We start from the raw sequence: 6,000 nt of genomic DNA, 5'->3' as shown, positions 1-6,000 counted from the left end.
TAATGGACTGCCGCCTGGCATGTGACACACCCGCTGGGGACCTGCCTGCTGAAACCTGACTTTTCCCAACGGGAGAGCGAGGCTCCCTCTGGAAGAGGGTCAGAGAGAGGGATGTGCTGCCACACACACACACACACACACACACACACACACAACTCCTCTGCTTCATCCCCTAAATCTGACTTGCGATAGGGATTGATTCTGTTTGCCGACTTGTAGACTTGTAAAACAGAAAGGGCAGTGTCCGGACCAGGAGATGGTTGGATGACCTATTTGCCAAGATCAATGTTTGGATAGAGAGCTTAAAATACATTGCTTTCCAAGAGTTAGACTTTAAAGGAGGGAAAGCACTGCCCGCGAAACATTAGCAGCAAGTGGGTTAACCACTGCCTTTTCTCTGTCCTGGAGGACCTTTTGGGTTCACAGGAGCAGCGAAGCCTCACTCCGGGCTCAGCAGAGCGGCTCCTCCTCCGATGCGCCCTTCGCAGCAGCTTGGCCCCGGGTCCGAGGCAGCCTCGCCCACTGCCCGCAGGTTCAGTGGCGCTGCGTTAGAGACTATGCCCTCTGGCAGGGGCTCTGCCTGGCGGCTCCCCGGAGGGCGCAGTGCCAGGGGCTCGGCCTGCCCCGAGCTGGCTCCGCCCGCGGTCCCTGCGGAGCGCTGGGTGCGGGGCTGAGCGCAGCCGCCGTGCGGGGCGCAGGCTTCGGGGTGCGGGGCGCAGGCTGTGGGGTGCGGGGCGCAGGCGCCGGGGTGCGGGGCGCAGGCTGTGGGGTGCGGGGCGCAGGCTCCGGGGTGCGGGGCGCAGGCTGTGGGGTGCGGGGCGCAGGCGCCGGGGTGCGGGGCGCAGGCTGTGGGGTGCGGGGCGCAGGCGCCGGGGTGCGGGGCGCAGGCTGTGGGGTGCGGGGCGCAGGCTGTGGGGTGCGGGGCAAAGGCTCCGGGATTCGTGTCCTGCCCGCCCTCCAAGGAGGGGCTTCCCCCCAGCTCGGCTCGCCTTCCACCCGCACAGAGCGCCTTTTCTTTGGAAGTCTTTCTTAAGACACTTGGCAAATTAAAACTCATCAAATCCACACCAGGAATCCCTGATGCCCGGGGCAGGCAGGAAGGATGGGAGAGGGAAGTGAATGAACATGTATCTTCACCTGTCTCTACGGTTCTTTAACAATTTTTCCAGTAAAGGACTGGGCGCTCCCTCCCCTCCTTTGCCCCGTGAATCGTCCTGGAGTGATAAAGGTGTTTGCGTTTTTCTTCTTTCTGGTGAATTCCTGAAGCACCAGGCAGAGAGGTTAAACTAGAAGGCGCAGGGTTTTCAGCTCCTCACAGAAGGTGCGCTCCACGCTCCCCCACAGGAGTCCAAGCCCGTCCTCCCTCCTGGGAAAGGGTGGCCTGGGCGAGGGTGGGGTCCGCCCAGGGGAGAATCCAATCCTCTCTGGACCGCCTTGGTTTTGTCTACTGGCCGAGCCTTGAACAGGTTATACTTACATTGTATAATTCCAGTCCAAAGGAGAAACATACGTTGTTATTTTGTTACTATGCCTCTGTCTATATTGCAATATTCTTTAAGGAAAGGTAAAAAGTCAATGTGTGAATGTGTATGGATAACATTGTTTTGAAAAGAAGCTGTATTTCAGACACATCTAGCAAATGAGCAGGAAAGTGTATCTAAATTATTTTAGATAGAACTTTAACCAATTCATGTCTCAGATAAAAGAGCCAGAAGATGTGTAATAGGTAAAAGATTATTAATTTCTGGTAAAATCTGTATTTTAAATTTATATAGTCTAGCTTATTATGCATATTTTAAAGGTACATATCATAGAAGAGATCTAAGTTTAATGTTTTTTATAATGTAATAGAACTTTCTGGAGCAAGAAATAAAAAGTGATTAGAATTTTTGTATTATGGTTTTTAATGTTTGTAGTAAAATGCACTTCTGTAATAAATGAAAACAGCATCTATAGTAAGTGTCAACAATGACATTAGAAAGTCAAAGTACTTGCACGTGAGGAAAATAATCTTATTATATTTTTACATTTCAATTGAATCCTTTATCTAGTCAAATCTGTTTCTTTAAGAAAAGGTCAACTATGTGAAAACTATAACTAAAACAAATTGAATTTCAAAAACAAGTATAGCTTTTGAAAAATACTGTGAGTTCTTGAATTGCCAAAATACTCAATATTATTATTTAAATCATAGATAAATTGTATCGATTATATTTGAAAACTTTGTAACAGTACACTTGAAAGACTGATGGGTTTGACTGAAATTCAGTTATTTTTTAAATTAAAATTTAGAATCTTCAAAAACATGACAAAGTTAAATATTAGCCTGTGGGTGTGTTTTCTAGAATAGATAATGTTGGATTGGGACATATATTTTACAGAAAAGCTTAAATACTTCTTTGTGTATGTATATATTTATTTTTATCTTGATGCAAACCTCTTGAACTGCTTTGATGCAAAATGTCTCTTTATCTGTTCTGTCTGCAGAGCTGTGAGAAGCTGAAGATGAAGCCAGGGAAAAACACATCAGCTGAGCACACACAAACATGAGGCCACCTGGCTTCTTGCCAACATACATGACATTCAATTATTTTAGTGTTTTTTCATGAGAGTTTTCCCTCCACCCAGCTTCCCTGCCCTTCTCCAAACCCTTGCCTTCTACATTTGGCATAGTCCATCTGATTCAGCATGCATTTTTCCTAGCTTTACTTACTAATATGTCTCCAACTTGCCCACAAAATAAAGTGCCAAGATTAAAATTCTTGCAATCCAATCTTGACATCCCCACTGTTACTACATAACTGTGACATTTCTTTCAATAAATTGAGAAAGAAAGGAGTTAGAGAGCTCCGCACATTGCTTCAACTGCTGCTTTGATGTATGTACTCCAAATATTTTTCATTTCCCAAAATATATTCTCACGGGGGAGGGGGCATTAAAAACAGCTTTGAGACCTTGAGATCTTTTTTTTTTTTTTTTTTTTTTTTTTTTTTGCAAAGTATAATAATTTAACTGACAGACAGGCAATCTCTTATCTGAACTTGACTGATCTGAATTTTCCTTTATGTGTGTATGGTGGCGGGGGTAACTAGTCATTTCAGAAGACTTTCAACTAGTTTAACTTATTCAATTACTTTAGTTCTAGACTCTAAAGGGAACTAAATAAAGACAACTTTATTAAAATACCCCAAATCTCTGTGTTTGGGGAGTTGGCACCAAATAACAACAGCAGCAACCACAAACTGCCGGGAATGTTAGATGTAACTTCAAATCAGAATGTCAGTCACTTCACAGAATAGCTTTTCTACTGTGTTAGCATCCAACGATGCTAGAGGAATTCAGAGAAAACCATATATCAGTCAAAGAGGCTGAGATCTGATCTTGTACTATTTTGTTCACTCTCATCCTCTGATTCCTGGGCTATGGGAATTCCTCCGCCTCTGCTTCTTTCCCATCATGGCAGTTCGAGGAAGCATCAGCACCCCAGGTCTGAAAGTGCTGGACTCCTAGGGTGTCCAATATTTTGCTAGGCTTTAAGAGAAATTGATGCCTCCCCCAACTCTGTCTCCCTCCCTCTCCCTCCCTCACCCATCACCTCCTCCTAGTGTAGTCCATCTATAAATAGCAAAGGAGAATTGCTTTATGCCTAGCAGATTTATTGATAGACATGAAATATGGGGAGCAGAATCCTGGGATTAGAACCCAGGCTCCCCCGGGGAAAGAGATGAACTGTTAATATGCTCGGAGGTGAAACAGAAAGCTGGAGTGCAGATGGGAGTGGTAGCCTGAGGGTGATGGGCTGGGCCAGCTCAGACAAAATCCCAATCAGAACCTCACTTAATAAACGGGGTCTTACTAGCCAGCTTATGGCTCCTTAGAACCCTGTCTGCCCGGCAACTTCAAGTCAGGACATCAGTCACTTCACAAAATAGCCTTTCTACTGTGTTAGCACCCAATGATGCCAGAGGAATCAAGAGAAAACCCTATATCAGTCAAAGAGGCTGAGATTCGAACCTGCACTATCTTTTGTTAACACTCATTCTTTGCTTCCTGGACTGGCCCCTGGGCAACTGTTTGGATCTGAGGAGGGTTAAGATGTGGGGTGAGGGTTAGGGGCAGGTTTTTAAAACCTGCAGAGGAGGAAAGAGCCATGCAGATCTCGATAGAGTAGCTGAAAGTGCTTGTCAAAGTGCCTTGGTCATTTTCCAAGAAGGCTATTCTCCAAGTGCCAGTTAGAAGAATCCCAGGTATGTCTCAGAGAAGGCGAGAGAGCCTCCGATCTGACTTCTGCTCTCTCCTCATGACCTCTGGAAATCAACTACCATTGTTTCAATTAGTATTGTTTTACCTTTATTATTAATACCCCAATACTCCATTGGCTACAGCTGTGCCCTTCCCATAAACTCCCTCTCAACTTCTCAAAATCTATTTAATGAAGCTCTTGGCAAACAGAAACCCGGTTTCTTGCCAAAAAACTGCAGATTAAGCATTCCTTATGGGGGGTTTGCCATTAGCTGTTCCTTCTGCAATAGGCACATGTGGTTGCACGTTCCGGAACCCAGAGGATTCCCTGTGAGGGCTTTGCATTTCCAGGAGTTTCCAGGGATGTTAAGTGGGGCTGGTGACCCTTTGGTCCTATCCCTCCTGCGTGGGTCTGAGGGAAGGGTGGGGAGGACTTGCTGGGTAGTGGTCCCCGGCGGCGACCCGTCCCTGTGCTTCCCTAAGAGCTGAACTTGCGTGGGTATACATATACTCTAGAGCTCGCATCATATGCCTTTCATTTAAAAGACACCGAATGTTTCTCAGGGAATTGAGGGCTCTTAAGACGCATATTTATAAACAAGCTGACATGGCTCTACGACATAACCAAGTTTATAGCTAGGAGTTGTTTGTATATGTCCTCAAGTCTGCAAGGCGTTCTTGCTGCTGTGAATTTTTAGGGGGGGGACAAAAGACACTGCTAAACGGTCATTTCTCTTCTACCCCAGGTGTTTATTAGAGAAACTCAGACTTTATCTGACAGTACAGAGGGGGGTGGAGAATGAAAAAGCACCAACCCACACAGGAGTGAGCGGATAACTCTACAGTCAGCTTTCCCCGCAGGGGCGACCCAGGAACCCGCTAGGAAATGTCCAGGGAGGGCCTGGCTGCTCCTCCTTAAGCACAGTCGGGGCCCCAGACTTTACTGGGCTTTTATGGGGTGCCCCAGCGGAGAATGTCAGGCTTGGATTTCCAGAGGCTTTTTGATGCAATCTGGCTTTCGCCTGGATCAAAGTCCCTGAAAGCTTTTCTCTGACCGTGCTTGGTGCTGGCTGCAGGAGACAGTAATAACAGCAATACAGCAAAAGCTACATAATTATAGGAATAGTATCAACTCGCCAGAACCTGACTGCGCTCCCAAGCCCACTCTGAGGGCTCGGAGCGTGAACCGTGCCAGTGGCCCCGGCTCGCCGGCTCCGGAGAAGCGCCTCGCGGAGGGTGGCTGCTGCTTCCTTGGGCCGCGACCAGACCGACCAGACCGGACCTGGGTGGTTGGACCCGGCCTGGCTTCTGGGGCAGCAGCTGGGAGGTGCGCAGAGCTCTGCGATCTCCATGGTGGTTCCTTCCTGACTGTGGCCTGGCCTGGCCTCCCAGAGGGCCTGCCAGCGAGTCTGGGTCAGCCAGGACCCCGAGGAGGGTGGGCATCTCCGAACGCGCCGACGGCCGGGTGCCCGCCAGAGCTGGGCGTGGCCTCGCCTCTCCCAAGGTCCGGACTGGGCTGCCTGATGGGCCCAGATTGGCCCGGGGACAGACAACAGGCGCTGCGGGGCCTGTGCGGGAGGGAAAGCCTGGGGCAGAGGCTTCCCTTGCGAGGCTTAGGGCTTAGTCTCCAACCGGTGGGACTTTTCACCAAATTTGCTCCTTTAGAGACCTGGACGCCTTCCCCTCGGGCGGCCGGCCTCGGGCTGCGTGGAAACCCGAGTCAGTCCCGAAGTCACGGGGGGGGGGGCCCTTCCCACC

Source organism: Pipistrellus hanaki (assembly GCF_964339955.1).
Source record: "Pipistrellus hanaki genome assembly, chromosome: 3".
NCBI classification, from domain to species: Eukaryota; Metazoa; Chordata; class Mammalia; order Chiroptera; family Vespertilionidae; genus Pipistrellus; species Pipistrellus hanaki.
Note: the sequence above shows the minus strand (reverse complement) of the source record.